The sequence below is a fragment of the Staurois parvus genome, unplaced genomic scaffold (assembly GCF_062004578.1).
Source record: "Staurois parvus isolate SC_StPar_1 unplaced genomic scaffold, SC_StPar_1.0 ptg000196l, whole genome shotgun sequence".
NCBI classification, from domain to species: Eukaryota; Metazoa; Chordata; class Amphibia; order Anura; family Ranidae; genus Staurois; species Staurois parvus.
Genome location: NW_028317992.1, coordinates 2,530,722 through 2,548,128, shown reverse-complemented (window position 1 = coordinate 2,548,128; position 17,407 = coordinate 2,530,722). Strand labels below are relative to the sequence as shown.

General features: G+C 37.0%; 1 protein-coding gene across 1 annotated transcript in view; it reads left to right on the top strand.

Annotated features, from left to right (window-relative positions):
- The first annotated feature begins 4,239 nt into the window (after nt 1-4,239).
- LOC149461620 (kelch-like protein 35) overlaps nt 4,240-17,407 on the top strand; it is a 40,876-nt gene continuing 27,708 nt past the window's right edge. The window contains exon 1 of the mRNA XM_089677997.1: nt 4,240-4,420. The gene's annotated coding sequence lies outside the window, so the exon portion shown is untranslated. The remainder of the gene's footprint in view (nt 4,421-17,407) is intronic.

Sequence of the window (17,407 nt, the reverse complement as noted above, 5' to 3'; positions counted from 1 at the left end):
CGGCTTGTAGTTCTCAATGAACTACGGGGGCGCTGGAGAGCTCACTGGTAGTTCATTGATCTTCCTGCTCTCTGGTAACTGCCTGCCTGTACAAGGTACGAGCTATCCTGAGAGCCTGCAAGAGGCTGATATTGCAACTGTGATCTGCTGAACTTGGGTGCAATGCTCTGCAGGCTTCTTAGAAAAAAAATAATAAATACACATTTTTTTTAACTTTAAAGGTTTACTTAAAGTGTTACTAAACCCAGGACCCTGCATTCACTATATCCGGTCTCCCCGGACCCTGCACTCACTATATCTGGTCTCCCCGGACCCTGCATTCACTATATCTGGTCTCCCAGGACCCTGCATTCACTATATCTGGTCTCCCCGGACCCTGCATTCACTATATCCAGTCTCCCTGGACCCTGCATTCACTATATCTGGTCTCCCAGGACCCTGCATTCACTATATCTGGTCTCCCCGGACCCCGCATTCACTATATCTGGTCTCCCAGGACCCTGCACTCACTATATCTGGTCTCCCCGGACCCCGCATTCACTATATCTGGTCTCCCAGGACCCTGCATTCACTATATCTGGTCTCCCCGGACCCCGCATTCACTATATCTGGTCTCCCAGGACCCTGCATTCACTATATCTGATCTCCCAGGACCCTGCATTCACTATATCTGGTCTCCCAGGACCCTGCATTCACTATATGTGGTCTCCCCAGACCCTGCATTCACTATATCTGGTCTCCCAGGACCCTGCATTCACTATATCTGATCTCCCAGGACCCTGCATTCACTATATGTGGTCTCCCCAGACCCTGCATTCACTATATCTGGTCTCCCTGGACCCTGCATTCACTATATCTGGTCTCCCCGGACCCTGCATTCACTATATCTGGTCTCCCAGGACCCTGCACTCGCTATATCTGGTCTCCCCGGACCCTGCATTCACTATATCTGGTCTCCCCGGACCCTGCATTCACTATATGTGGTCTCCCCGGACCCTGCATTCACTATATGTGGTCTCCCAGGACCCTGCATTCACTATATCCGGTCTCCCCGGACCCTGCATTCACTATATCCGGTCTCCCTAGACCCTGCAATCACTATATCCGGTCTCCCTAGACCCTGCACTCACTATATCTGGTCTCCCCAGACCCTGCATTCACTATATCTGGTCTCTCCAGACCCTGCATTCACTATATCTGGTCTCCGCAGACCCTGCATTCACTATATCTGGTCTCCCCAGACCCTGCATTCACTATATCTGGTCTCCCACAGTACACGGAACATGGAAATGCAATTATTTTTGTAAATATAAACGGCTAAATACATTTTCTCATCAGCAGTCTTGTGACTTCTATCAGTGTCCAGCAGAGCACTGTTTAAAGCTTGTAGGAGTTTTAATTCTCCCATGATTGTCCTATAAGGCTGCATTACCCCTGACCTTCTGTCTGGACAGTGCTGATTGGCCCAGTGCTGATCACATGCACCCTCCCAAAGAAAAAAAAAACTCTCTAGCAATACACACTAAACTGAGCATGTGCAGCTTGCCCCCAAGACTCTGTTCAATCAGCAGATGGACTGGGGACAGTAGAAGAAGGGGAAGATTAGGGAAGACAGGATCAAACAGAATGTTTACAAAATGCAGAGGATTAACCCCTTAGGTTCCACAGTGAGTATAACAAGCATGCTTTACTGCATCTACAGACTGATTGTACTGTTGTGGGTTTAGTAACACTTTAATGAAAGCAGGTCAGAAAGCACAAAGATGAAAAAAAAAGATGAATTCACCGACATTTGCTATTTTTTTTTTATATAAATTATTGAAAAAGAAAACAGCAAAATTAGCACCTGTTCGATCAAGTGTGAAGATAAATGTAAACAGTTCACTGTTGGAGTGTACAAAGTTCGAAGGTGAACAGTAAACATTCCACTGGGTCTCCAAGCACACAGACACTCTTAGTCTCCGTTCACACTACTGTGACCTGAAAGTCACACGACTTACAGTGTGACTTCCTGGCGACTTGAGCACTACTTTGAAGCAACTTTCAGCAAATGCCTGGGTAATCTTCCTGTGATGTCAGATCCAATTCACATCATTATAGATGAGGATCCGACTTGGAAGAGAAGTCCATTAAAGTCTATGGGCACAAGTTGGATAGAAGTCTCCTTGAAGTAGTACAGGAACCTTTTCTAAGGTCGGAGCGACTTCAGTAGTGCTAATTACTACGGCTCTCATTGATTAACTCGGGATTTCACATGTCATGCGACTTGGGGGTCTCACAAGTCGGATCCCAAGTTGCAGCAGTGTGAATTGAGCCTTAAACTTCCAATTTGGATGGGCAACAGAAGCTGTGACGCATGTATGTGCTAATTTTCTGATGGATTTGTTTGTGATGTAAATGTAATCAGTAATAATAATTAAAAATAAGATAAATCAAAAAATTATTATATTTGTGTTTTGTTGGGAGAAAAAAAAAAGTATATATATATAAAATATTATGTTTTGTTGAAAAAATAATAAAATAAAATAAAACATATATATATATATATATATATATATATATATATATATATATATATATATATATAAATATTATTTTTTGTTGAAGAAAAAAACAGAACAAAACATATCTATGTATATGTTTTGTTAAAAAAAAAAATAAAAAAAATAAAATATATATATATATATATATAATGTTTTGTTGAAAGAAAAACACACATATATATATAAATATTATATGTTTTGCTGGGAGAAAAAAAAATTATATATAATCTTATGTTTTGTTGGAAAAAAATTAAAATAAAAAAACCCAAAACATCTATAAGTATGTATATATATATATATATATATATATATATATATATATATATATATATATAATATGTTTTGTTTAAAAAAAAAAAAAAATATATATATATATATAATGTTTTGTTGAAAGAAAAACACACACACATAAATATATATATTATATGTTTTGCTGGGAGAAAAAAAAAATATATACATATATATATATAATATTATGTTTTATTGAAAAAAAAATAAAATAAAAAAACCCAAAACATCTATATGTATGTATGTATAAATATCTATATATCTATATATATAATATGTTTTGTTTAAAAAAAAAATATATATACATATATATAATGTTTTGTTGAAAGAAAAACACACACACACACATATATATATATATATATATATAAATATTATATGTTTTGCTGGGAGAAAAAAAAATTATATATATATATATATATATAATATTATGTTTTGTTGGAAAAAAAAATAAATAAAAAAACCCAAAACATCTATCTGTATATATATATATATATATATATATATATATATATATATATATAATATGTTTTGTTTAAAAAAAAAATTTAAAATAAAATTAAAAAAATAAAATAAATATATATATATATATATATATATATATAAAATGTTTTGTTGAAAGAAAAAACACACACACACACACATATATATATATATATACACATATTATATGTTTTGCTGGGAGAAAAAAAAATTATATATATATATATATATATATATATATATATAATATTATGTTTTATTGAAAAAAAAATAAAAAAACCCAAAACATCTATATGTATGTATATATATATCTATATATATAATATGTTTTGTTTAAAAAAAAATAATATATATATACATATATATAATGTTTTGTTGAAAGAAAAACACACACACACACACATACATATATATATATATATATAAAAAATATGTTTTGCTGGGAGAAAAAAAATTATATATACATATATATATATATATATATATATATATATATATATATATATATATATAATATTATGTTTTGTTGAAAAAAAATAAAATAAAAAAACCCAAAACATCTATATGTATGTATATATATATATAATATGTATATCTATATATATAATATGTTTTGTTTAAAAAATATATATATTTTTTTTTTTTTCAACAAAACATATACTTTAAAAATGAATAATTGTACAGTCATGATAAAAAAATGGGAATTACAATGGCAGTTAATTTTGAAGCATTTAAAGACAGAGGCCACTTCCAGAAATCAGGGACAGCTGGCACTAATGACAGCCTCTGGCTCTTTGAGAAATCCTCTCCAGAGGTCTGTTTCATGTATAATCAATACATAAATCCCCCAGGAGAGGGACTGAAGCCCCCTCTGCCTTTGTCTGTAATAGGACTCCTCCTCTCCTGCATGCAGCTGACACACAGCTGAGCTTCAACTACACACTTTCCATTCAGGAGGAAACAGACAAAATTTTATTTGGTTTTCTGCCAGCATGCCTGCCCGCATTCTCTGCTGAATACAAATAAAGGAGAAGACCGTCTCCAACTGACACTTCGTGACACGAGACGGTGCAAGACGTTGAGCCAGCAATTTCTCTTCAATTCAGGTAACATGACAATGTCTTTGTTTTTGGAGCTGCTGTGACATAAGCTGGGTCATCCTAGGAATCATATTGCATGCTCATTGTCAATTGCCTGCAGGGGCTATATATGATAGAACCTGTAGGATACGTTAGTCTGCACTAAATGGAAATTCAATAGTTTAATATTTTATATTACCAGAATGCTCAAAAGTTTGCATCCCCTTGGAGAATTGGCAATATACAGTATGCACCATGTTTAAAGAAAGCATGAGTGTGCAGGCAAACTACAATTCTTTTATTTCATATGGGATTCATATTCATCTGTAGGTCATAACAGAATCGTAAAACAAAACATGACAAGTCAAATCAACAAACAAATGAAATGTTCCTGTTAAAAGGTCTGCATCCTCTTAGTTCCTAATCCTGTGTTTTGCCCCCTTTAGCATCGATGACAGCAGCAGTCTTCTGTAATAGTTGTCTATGGGACCCCGGATTCTTGCAGGTGGTATAGCTGCCCATGCGTCTTGGCAAAATGCCTCCAGGTCCTGCAAAGTCTTTGGTCATCTTGCATGAATTGCTCGTTTGAGATCTCCCCAGAGTGGCTTGATGATATTAAGGTCAGGAGACTGTGATGGTCACTCCAGAACATTCACCTTTTTCTGCTGTAACCACTGGAGGGTTAACTTGGCCTCCTGCTGAGGGTCGTTGTCCAAGAGCATCCCAATCACAGCATAAGAATGCAAATTGTCTGCCAGTATTTTCTGATGACATGCTGCATTCTGCTTGCCATTATTTTTATAAGATTCCCCGTGCCTTTAAAGCTCACACCCCCCCAAAACATCAGCGAGCCACCACCATGCTTCACAGTGGGGATGGTATTCTTGTCGCTATACACCTTGTTGACCCTTTTCCAAAAATAGCACTTATGGTTGTGACCATAAAGCTCTATTTTGGTCTCGTCACTTCAGATTACATTGTGCCAGAAGCTTTGAGATGTGTTAAGGTGCTGTCAGGCATATTGTAACCGGGTTTTTTTTGGCATGACACAGTAAAGGCTTTTTCTGGCAACTCAACCATGCAGCTCATTTTTGTTAGAGGAAGCGTCATATTGTGCTGCTTGAAAACACATACTGTCGTTTTCCAGAGCAGCCTGTATTTCTCCTGAGGTTACCTGTGAGGTTGTTGTTTGTGTCCTGAACAATTCTTCTGGAAGTTGTGGCTACAATCTTTCTTGGTCCATCTGACCTTGGCTTGGTGTCAAGAGATTCCCGAATTTTCCACTTATACAGTAAATAAGTGATTGAATGGTATTGACTGACATATTCAAGGCTTTGGACAGAGGTGGACTGACAACTCATGGGGCCCCTGGGCAATAGGGGATCATGGGGCCCCTGTGTCCTTGCCCAAACTCAAAAAAACTATGAAAAAGGTACCAGGGGCATCTCATGGGACCCCCTACTGACCCCGGGCCCTCGGGCAGTGCCCGAGTTTCCAAATGGTCAGTCTGCCCCTGGCTTTGGGTATCCTTTTCCTTCTTTATAAAGTTCCATTACCTTGTTACGCAGGTCTTTTGACAGTTCTTTTCTGCTCCCCATGGCTCAGTATCTAGCCTGCTCAGTGCATCCATGTGAGAGTTAACAAACTCATTGACTATTTATACACTGACACTAATTGCAATTTAAAAAGTCACTGATATGGGAAATTAACCTTTAATTGCCGTTTTAACCCGTGTGTCACCTTGTGTGTCTGTACCAAGGCCAAACATTCCAGGAAATGGAAACTATTAATCATGGCCATTTGGGTGATTTCTGTTATCATTATGATATAAAAAGGAGCCAAACAACTATGTGATAATTAATGGCTTCCTATGATCACTATTGTGAAGTAGAAGACAGTTTTTTGGCATGATCAGTCATATTTTCAATGTCAATGCCTACATTTCCTGATTTCTGCCAGGGTATGCAAACTTTTGAGCACAAATATACTGTATGTTTAGGAATAAAAATAGTTAAAGCATTATTTTTCTTTTTAATTTTAAATGGTGTCTATGAATATTCCATTGCCAACCATTAATTGGAGCTGTCTTGCATGTCTACTCGGCTAATCTTAGGCGCTCTGCTGAAAAAAAGAAGCCTGTTTATTACAGCATTCAATGTTTATATGCACACAATGAAGTCATAACTTATCTCCTTCTCCCGGTCTGCTCTGTTCAGAGAAGGCTTTACAAAATTTCAGTCATAGAAAGTCTGAAATCAAACAGCTTTAGATGTGGTATTAGAATTTTTAGATTTTGAAAACCCAAAAGGCTATGTGATATCAGTGGCATATGATTTAAAAAACAAAAAATCAGTGTAACCACTTGAAGACTGGACATAGAAAAGATGCCAAAAAGGAGACGGTACTTCTATGCCCAGTTCCCTTTTCTCCCCCTCCCTGTGCTTCCTGTACGTGGAAAAATCACTGGGAACGGGGGCCCCACTCTGTGTCTCAGGGATTGAGAGGGACCCTCTAAATATGAACCCTGCAGTCTCTAAATCTCTAAATGGGGTCCATAGCCTTTCAAATTTATCAGGGCAGCCCCTGTGTGGATAGATGTACTTTTCCATCCTAAGTGCATCTACCATATATCCTATCCATTTCTGCTATCTTTTTTAATTTTTTTTTTTCAAATGCAAAATTGATTTTTTCTTTCATTTGTGTTTTTCAATATTGAAATTAATACACGCAATAGAAAAAAATATTTATCATTTATATATTAAATGTAAATTAAATGTCTGCTCCTGATGACATCATGTGACGAATCAATATTGAAAAAAATACACGCAATAAAACAAAAAAAAAAAATTATCATTTATAATGTTGCCATGCTTTGTACCAGAAATAAATGTAAATTAAATGTCCACTCCTGATGACGTCATGTGACGAATCACGTAGGGTGGGGTTTGATAGCATTATGGAAAAAAATACAAGCAATTAAAAAAAAAGCAAAACAAAACATTTATTTATCATTTATAATGTTGCCATGCTTTGTACCAGAAATAAATGTAAATTAAATGTCCGCTCCTGATGATGTCATGTAACAAATCACGTAGGGCGGGGTTTGATAGCAATATTGAAAAAAATACACGCAATAAAAAAAAACCAAAAAAACATTTATTTATCATTTATACTGTTGCCATGCTTTGTACCACAAATAAATGTAAATTAAATGTCCACTCCTGATGACGTCATGTCACAAATCGTGTAGAGCGGGGTTTGATAGCAATATGGAAAAAAATACAAGGAATTAAAAAAAAAACAAAACAAAAAATGTATTTATCATTTATAATGTTGTCATGCTTTGTACCAGAAATAAATGTAAATTAAATGTCTGCTCCTGATGACGTCATGTGACCAATCGCATAGGGCGAGGTTTGAGAGCAATATTGAAAACAATACACGCAATTAAAAAAAACAAAAAAACATTTATTTATCATTTATACTGTTGCCATGCTTTGTACCAAAAATAAATGTAAATTAAATGTCCGCTCCTGATGACGTCATGTGACAAATCGTGTAGGGCGGGGTTTGATAGCAATATTGAAAAAAATACAAGCAATTAAAAAAAAAACAATACAAAACATTTATTAATCATTTATAATGTTGCCCTGCTTTGTACCAGAAATAAATGTAAATTAAATGTCCACTCCTGATGATGTCAGGTGACAAATCGCATAGGGTGGGGTTTGCTAGCAATATTGAAAAATATACACGCAATTAAAAAAAACAAAAAAACATTTATTTATCATTTATAATGTTGCCATGCTTTGTACCAAAAATAAATGTTAATTAAATGTCCGCACTTGATGACGTCATGTGACAAATGGTGTAGGGCGGGGTTTGATAGCAATATTGAAAAAATACACGCAATTAAAAAAAAAAACGAAAAACATTTATTTACCATTTATAATGTTGCCATGCTTTGTACCAGAAATAAGTGTAAATTAAATGTCTGCTCCTGATGACGTCATGTGACAAATCGCATAGGGCGGGGTTTGATCGCAATATTGAAAAAAATGCACACAATTTAAAAAAAAACAAAACATTTATTTATCATTTATAATGTTGCCATGCTTTGTACCAGAAATAATTGTAAATTAAATGTCCACTCCTGATGATGTCAGGTGATGAATCGCATAGGACGGGGTTTGATTGCAATATTGAAAAAAATACACGCAATTAAAAAAAAAACAAAAAAACATTTATTTATCATTTATAATGTTGCCATGCTTTGTACCAAAAATAAATGTAAATTAAATGTCCGCACTTGATGACATCATGTGACAAATCGTGTAGGGCGGGGGTTGATAGCAATATTGAAAAAAATACACGCAATTAAAAAAAAAATGTATAATTTATAATGTTGCCATGCTTTGTACCAGAAATAAATGTGAATTAAATGTCCGCTCCTGATGACGTCATGTAACGAATCGCATAGGGCGGGGTTTGATAGCAATATTGAAAAAAATACATGCAATTTAAAAAAAAACAAAACATTTATTTATCATTTATAATGTTGCCATGCTTTGTACCAGAAATAAATGTAAATTAAATGTCCACTCCTGATGATGTCAGGTGATGAATCGCATAGGACGGGGTTTGATCGCAATTTTGAAAAAAATACGCGCAATTTAAAAAAAACCAAAACATTTATCTATCATTTATAATGTTGCCATGCTTTGTACCAGAAATAAATGTACATTAAATGTCCACTCCTGATGACGTCATGTGACGAATCGTGTAGGGTGGGGTTTGATAGCACCACTTCCATTTCCAAGAGGGAGTTCAGAGAGGGTGCAGCGTTCCTAGGACATTTTGTTTTTAAAGCGCCATACTCATGTAAGTGCCTTTTATACAATAAAAGCAGTATAACAATATGGAGGTTGCCTTCTGATTGCTTTTCACGGTGGTGGAGGAGTACTGTGGATGCTTTGGAAAGCTTCCATCTATGGAGTCCAAGTTCAGTGGGTAGCAACTTCAGAAGTACACTGGAGACTGCTCGGCTCCAGGGGCTTGTTGAAGCACTAAACATGCTGTTTGACCTACCTTATCCAGGTAGTCATCTTGTGAGTTGGGCTCTGGACGGGGAACACGAGTGGAGCACCCAACACAAGATTTTTTGTTATCAAGATTATCATCACCAAGTCACTTTGAATGTGGAAGGTGTTCTTTAACCACCTCCCGTCCAGCCGTTGTATATAAATGGCCGGAAGGTGGCAGTGCAGGGTCAGGTGGCCGTTTATAAACGGCCTCCCCGCACCCTGCTTGTGCACGCTCCCTGTCCTCCGGACACAGTGAAAGAGCGATCGTCGGACGGGACCTCTATACGAGTTCCCGATCATGTGATCACTGATTGGCCAATCAGTGATCACATGCAGAGTAGTAAGCAAGATGTCACTTCTGACATCACTGCTTACTACGTTTGAAATCTGTGAATGATCACAGAGGTCACATGGTACAAGGCTATTCACAACAGCCTTGTACCATGTGACAAGCTGTGACCAATCACAGCTCACTCAGTAGTTCTCAATGGCTGCAAGAATGCAGACAGAGAGAAAGAGAAATGATTGCTTTTACATCCTATATGGGTGTAAAAGCAATCAGTGTAAAAAAAAAAAAAAATCATCATCCCCCAAAATTAGTAGTGTCACCATGTAAAAAAAAAATAAAATTAAATAAATAATAATATAAAAAAATAAATAAAAATGTTTAAAAATTATAATTTTTGGTTATAGACTAATTTGGCTTATTTTGTTTCTACTAAAAAGATAACGGAATACATTTCGGCCAAGATTTATGATGAAATATTATTTATTTGCAAAATTTTTAATTTTGTAAGAAAAACACTTTTTTTTCAAAATTTTTGGACATTTTCATTTACATAGCAAAAAAAATAAAAATCCCAGCGGTGAATAAATACCACCAAACTAAAGTTTTATCTGTTTCAAAAAATGGTAAAAAAATTCATATGGGTACAGTGTTGCATGACCGCGCAATTGTCATTCAAAGTGTGATAGCGCTGAAAGCTGAAAATTGCCCTGGTCAGGAAGGGGGTAAAAGTGTCCGGACTGGAAGTGGTTAACACCGGGACTTTATTATTGTGTTTATGGTTGCACTTCTTTTAATTTGTTCACTGAGAAACCAGTATATGTCATAGGGGTCATATTAATTGCAGTCACAGCACTATTTCATTCATTTGTGTTTGGTTTATAATACTTTTATATGGTGATAGCATCATTGAGATATCGCATTTATTATTGCTATTTCACACTAAATGCAATTTTCAGGTATTTTACTTATCTTCCATAACACAGGGGTTTATTGAGCTCCTGTCAGAGGGAGGTGCATTCAGCTTTTAATCACGGTTTATTATATTATATTATTAATAATTATATTATTGTGATGACACATTGCAGAGGGGAGTGCGGTGCAGCACCATTTATGCACCACTAGATCCCCAAGCAGCAGCACAGCAATTTAATTAACACATTCTCACCCACACCCTTGCGGATATTGCTAGCAGCAGCCCGCTGTGTATATAACCAATTTTTTGTCCACTGCGCAGGACCTACAGTTACATAGTTAGTCTGGCTGAAAAAAGACAAAAGTCCATCCAGTTCAACCATTAACCATTTCAATACCGGGCAATTTTACACCTTCCTGCCCAGGCCATTTTTCACGTTTCAGCGCTCTCACAGTTTGAATGACAATTGCGCGGTCATACAACATTGTGCAAAAATTTTATAATTTTCTTCACACAACTAGAGCTTTCTTTTGGTGGTATTTAATCACCACTGGGGTTTTTATTTTTTGCTAAATTAACAAAAAAAGACCAAAAATTTTGAAAAAAAAACACGTTTTTCTTTGTTTCTGTTATAAAAGTTTACAAATAAATAATTGTTCTTCATAAATTTAGGCCGAGATGTATTCTGCTACATGTTTTTGGTGAAAATAACCCAAATTAGGAAGTATTATTTAGTTTGTAGGAAAGTTATAGAGTTCACAAACTATGGGATATATCTGAAAATTGATCAATCCTGAAGTATTGACAGCCAATCTAATTTCTTGAGGTTCAAGAATGTCAGACTAGTACAGATATCCCCCAAATGACCCCTTTTTGCAGAGTAGACAGTCGGACGTACTTCATAAGAGGAATGGCGAGTTTTTTGAAGTTGTATTTTTTTGTCATAATTTTTCGGAAAATGAAAAAATTAAAAAAATTATTTTCACTATTTTTTTTTTTACATACTGTCACCAGTGCAGTACAGCGTCATCATATAACTGGCATGGCAGTGAACAGGGACACTGACTGGTGACAGTATGAAAAAAAAAAATATATATATATTTTTTAATTTTTTTATTATTTTTAATTTTTTATTAAATTTTTCTTTTATTTTATTAAAGATTTTTTTTTCATATTTTACTATGACCAAAGTAGTACAACGTTACCATAGTAACATTGTACTACTTTGGGGAAGTGATCAGTATTTTTTTTTTTTTCTTTACACAATTTGCTTATAGCAAAGAATTACTTTGCTATAAGCAAGCATTTACCTGAATGACATCGATTCATTCAGGGTTTTTTTTTTTTTTTTTTTTTTTGTGCTTAGCTGTGATTTGGACACAGCTAATCACATGACATGTGCATGTGACCTGCTGTGACCATTCACAGCTAGGCACTAGTATACAATGGATGGCATGAATGAAGCCATCCATTGTATACAACTGTCATGTGACCTGCTGTGATTGGTCACAGCAGGTCACATGGTACCGGCAACTGGAGTCGGTACTCAGATCTGTCATCGCCCGTGTCCGAGGTACACGGCCGGTGACAGATCGCGCCGCTGCGCGGCTCTGCAACTGCGCGAACTGCACATGTGCGGGAGCACGCCAAATGGCGTGCACCCGGAAAGGTACAGCGCTTCTGATGCCGCCAAATGGCTATAGGCCGGGCGGCTAATGGTTAAAAAAAAAAGTTATAATCCTATAGCCATATATGTTCTGTCATTAGAATCTCTATTGTCTACACTAAGGAATAATGTGGATATAAAGGGAATATGGATAGGAGACACAGAGCATAAGGTGGCAGGTTATGCGGATGATATGTTGTTCTATGTGGGGAACCCTAGGATAACTTTACCAAACTTAATGAAATCACTGAAAGAGTACGGGGAGATATCAAACTTAAAAATTAACCCAACAAAAAGAGAGATCTTAAATATAAACCTTCCAAATAGAGAGAAAAATAAGATACAAGAGGAATTTCCCTTCATTTGGAGAGAAAAAGAATTAAAATATCTAGGAATAAAATTAACTGCCTCCTCCAAAAACTTATAAATCAAACTATATTCCATTGTTAAATGAGATTAAGGACGAACTAAGGAAACTAGGAGGGGGAACGCCATCGTGGATAGGTCCTATAAATCTAATAAAAATGGTGATTGTTCCAAAAATCTTATATAAATTTCAAATGATACCAATTAAACTCCCAGAAGCATATTTTAAAATAATTAAAACCACTTGACCTCCAGAGGATTTGCCCCCCTTCCTGACCAGGCCTCTTTATGCTACTCGGCGCTGCACTAATTCAACTGATAATTGCGCGGTCATGCAATGCTGCACCCAAACAAAATTTACGTCCTTTTTTTCACACAAATAGAGCTTTCTTTCGGTGGTATTTGATCACCTGTGCGCTTTTTATTTTTCACGCTATAAACAAAAAAAGGCCAAAAATTTTGAAGAAAAACAATATTTTTTACTTTCAGATATAAAAAATATATAGTAAACTCAAAGTTGGTTATAAATTTAGGCCAAAATGTATTCTGCTACATGATTTTGGTAAAAAAATCCCAATAAGTGTATATTGATTGCTTTGTGTGAAAGTTATAGCGTCTACAAACTATGGTATAGATACTGCAATTTACGCCATTTTTTTGCTATACAGCGCTGCGCTAGTGTAACGGACAATTGCGCGGTCATGCAATACGGTACATAAATTAAATTTACATCCTTTTTTTCCCCACAAATTGAGCTTTCTTTCGGTGGTATTTGATCGCCTGTGCATTTTTTATTTTTTGTGCTATAAAATAAAGGCTGACAATTTTGAGGAAAAAAAAACAATATTTTGGACTTTTTGCTATAAAACATGTCCAGTAAAAAAAAATGTAAAAATCAAATTTAGTCATAAATTTCTGCCAAAATGCATTGTGCGACATGTCTTTGCTAAAAAAAAACCCCAATACGTGTAAATGAATTGGTTTATGTGAAAGTTATAGCGTTTACAAATGGCGGGAAAGATACTGGAATTTTTAGTTTTTTTTTATACTAATAATGGCGGCGATCAGCGACTTATGGCGGTGATCAGCGACTTATGGCGGGACTGAAGGACTGCGGCGGACATTCTGACATTGGGGGGTACTGACTTAGGGTCACTGACATCACCAGTGACACCAATACAGTGATCAGTGCAAAAAAAAAAAAACACTGACACTGTACTAATGGCACTGGGGAGGAAGGGGTTATGTTTATTTTGCAGGGAAGGGTTTTCTGTGTGAGGGGAGTGTTTTACTAGGGGGCGGGGGTGTGTACTGCAGGGGACACGGCTAATCGGGAGAGAGAATCTCTTCTGTCCCGATCACCCTGTCCTGGAGCTGTCAGGGAAGTGACAGACAGCACAGCTACTGCAGCTGTGCTCTCTGTCACTGATTGCTGCCGATCGCTGGGAGATAGCCGGTAAGGACATCCGCGGCTGTGATCGGCAGGACAGGAAGGGCAGCGGTGCGCCTCGCGCACGCCCCCTTCCTGTTTACAAAACACACATTTTAAAACGTGGTTTTGCCTGCCCGTGCCGCCCTGCCGCCGTATTTCTACAGTGGCAGGGTGGCAAGTGGTTAAAAGATACTATAACTCGGTAATATTGGCGAGAATTTTTTACTGGACGCATAACGCAAAAGGGAAAAGCTGGGTTAAAATTGAAAATGTATTAAGTAAAACTAATTTAAGTAGGATCATATGGGTGCCCACCAGGGGCGGACTGACAACTCATGGGGCCCCCGGGCAATAGGGGATCATGGGGCCCCTGTGTCCTCGCCACACTCAAATCACACCAAAAAAAAGCCTATGAAAGGTACCAGGGGCATCTCATGGGGCCCCCTACTGACCCCGGGCCCTCGGGCAGTGCCCGAGTTCCCCAATGGTCAGTGTGCCCCTGGTGCCCACACAATATCGAGGATTAGCAGAGAGCACAAGTTGGTACACATAAATGTTTTAAGAGTTTGGGGTGTATTGCTCAGACAGAAGGGATGGCAATCTAATTCACTGTTAATGCCCTTAGGGTCCACAGAGTTTTTTCTCCCGGGTAAAGAAGGCATCACAGGTAAGTGGATTAAGAAGGAGGATGCACAATTGAGGGATATAATGGTGGGGGAGGGAATGGGTTCATTTAAGGATTTGGAAAAGAAAAAGTGAGAAGTTTTTACGAGAATGGATGAGTGGCGTTATTTTCAACTGAAACACTTTGTAGGGAAGCTTCCAAAACCCTTAAGAACAAGAAAGGACTGGAACCCCTTTGAGCGGTTATTAGATACATGGGGGGATGGGAAACACGGAACTTCTAAAATATATAGGATTCTCACTGAAATAAACACAGATATAAGGCCACCATATATAGAAAAATGGAAAAGGGATATTGGTGTTATAAAAGATGTAGAAAAACAGAGTAAAACGTATAGATTAATTCACGAAAATAAAAATATGCGGGAGGTAGAAATGAACTATAAATGTATGGCAAGATGGTAAATCACACCGAGTGTGGCACACAGATTGAGTGGAGATAATTCACCTTTGTGTTGGCGGGGATGTGGAGGTAGAAGCACTATGTATCATATATGGCGGGAGTGTCCTAGAATACAGGAGTGCTGGGAGAAAATAGTAAATTTGATTCGGAAAATGACAGAGGTTGATATAATATTAGATGCAGAGACTTGCCTTTTCCATAGTACCAAGCTCTCAGTCAAAAAGTATAAGCAATCTGGTGTATTGTATTATTTAAAAGCCGAAAAAGGGCTTGATACCCAAGTTTTGGCGGAGACAGAAGGTGCCGAAAATAGAGGACTGGGTTGATAGGGTGGATCAAATATGTAGGATGGAGGAACTATACCATATGAATGAGGATAAGATGGAGAGTTATTATTTAGGATGGAACAAATGGGAGGATTTAAAAAAAAAATAAAAAGTCAAAGTTAAATATAGAATGTATGGGGGATAATATAATATAAAACAATATTGTTACACTTTTCTCTTCTCTATGAAGGATGTGGATCTCCAGAAAGGAATAGGAAAATGCAGAGCGGAGGGGGTGGGGGGGGGGGGCGGGATGCAGATGAGAGGGTGGGGGTGGGGTAGAAAAGGTGATACGATAAATGAATTGAAAATATGTCAATGTTTTTAAAAGAGTATGTTTGTATCTATTTGAAAATCAATAAATATTTAAATAATAATAAAAAAAAATCCTATAGCCACAGTTGATCCAGAGGAATGCAAAAAAAACCCCAGCAAAGCATGATCCAATTTGCTCCTGCAGGGACAAAAAATTCCTTTCTGATTCCCCGAGAGGCAATCGGATATTCCCTGGATCCACTTTACCTATAAATATTATATCCAGTTATATTCTGTGTATCTAAGAAAGAATCCAGGACTTTTTTAAAACAATCCACTGAGCTGGCCAGGACCAACTCTTGAGGGAGTCTATTCCACATTTTCACAGCTCTTACTGTGAAGACACCTTTCCATGTTTGGAGATTACATTTCTTTTCCTCCAGACGTAAAGAGTGCCTCCTTGTCCTCTGTGATGACCTCAGGGTGAATAGCTCTACACCGAGTTCACTATATGAACCACTGATGTATTCATACACGGAGATCATATCCCCCCTTATGTAATCATACATGGAGATCATATCCCCCCTTATGTATTATACATGGAGATCATATCCCCCCTTATGTATTATACATGGTGATCATAGCCCCCTTATGTATTATACATGGTGATCATATCCCCCCTTATGTATTATACATGGTGATCATAGCCCCCCTTATGTATTATACATGGAGATCATATCCCCCCTTATGTATTATACATGGAGATCATATCCCCCCTTAATCTCCTCTTCTCAAGAGAGAATAAATTCAGTTCCTCTAATCTTTCCTCATAGCTGATCTCCTCCATGCCTCTTATCAGTTTGGTTGCCCTTCTCTGTACTTTCTCCAGTTCCCCAATGTTCTTTTTGTGAATTGGTGCCCAAAACTGAACTGCATATTCCAGATGAGGTTTTACTAATGATTTGTACCGGGGTAATATGATATCTCTCTCTGGAGTCTACACCTCTTTTAATACAAGAGAGGAATTTGCTCGCTTTAGAAACCGCAGCTTGGCATTGCATGCCATTATTAAGCTTGTGATTAGAGATGAGCGAATCGAACCTGGCGAAGTGGAATTCGTTTCGAATATCAGGAAAAATTCGATTTGCATCGAATCCGAATTTTAGCAAACTTCGGGTGCACGAATCAAATTTTTCCCGATCAGCCGGCAAAAGTGTCACTGCAGAGAGCTCCGCTATTTCTGACAGTTCTGACAGTTCATTTACAGCGGTTGAAACATTGTATCTATTTGTTTCCATTTAGGATACAGATCTTTTTATTCGCAAATAAATAGATACAATGTTTCAACCGCTGTAAATGTGAAGGAACTGTCAGAGAACTGTCAGAAATAGCGGAGCTCTCTGCAGATACACTTTTTGCTGTACTGGAATACTTCTTCTTTTCATTCTTCTTTTAATTCTTCTTCTTCTTCTTCTTCTTCTTCTTCTTTTCATTCTTCTTTTCATTCTTCTTCTTCTTCTTTTCATTCTTCTTCTTCTTCTTTTCATTCTTCTTTTCATTCTTCTTCTTTTCATTCTTCTTCTTCTTCTTTTCATT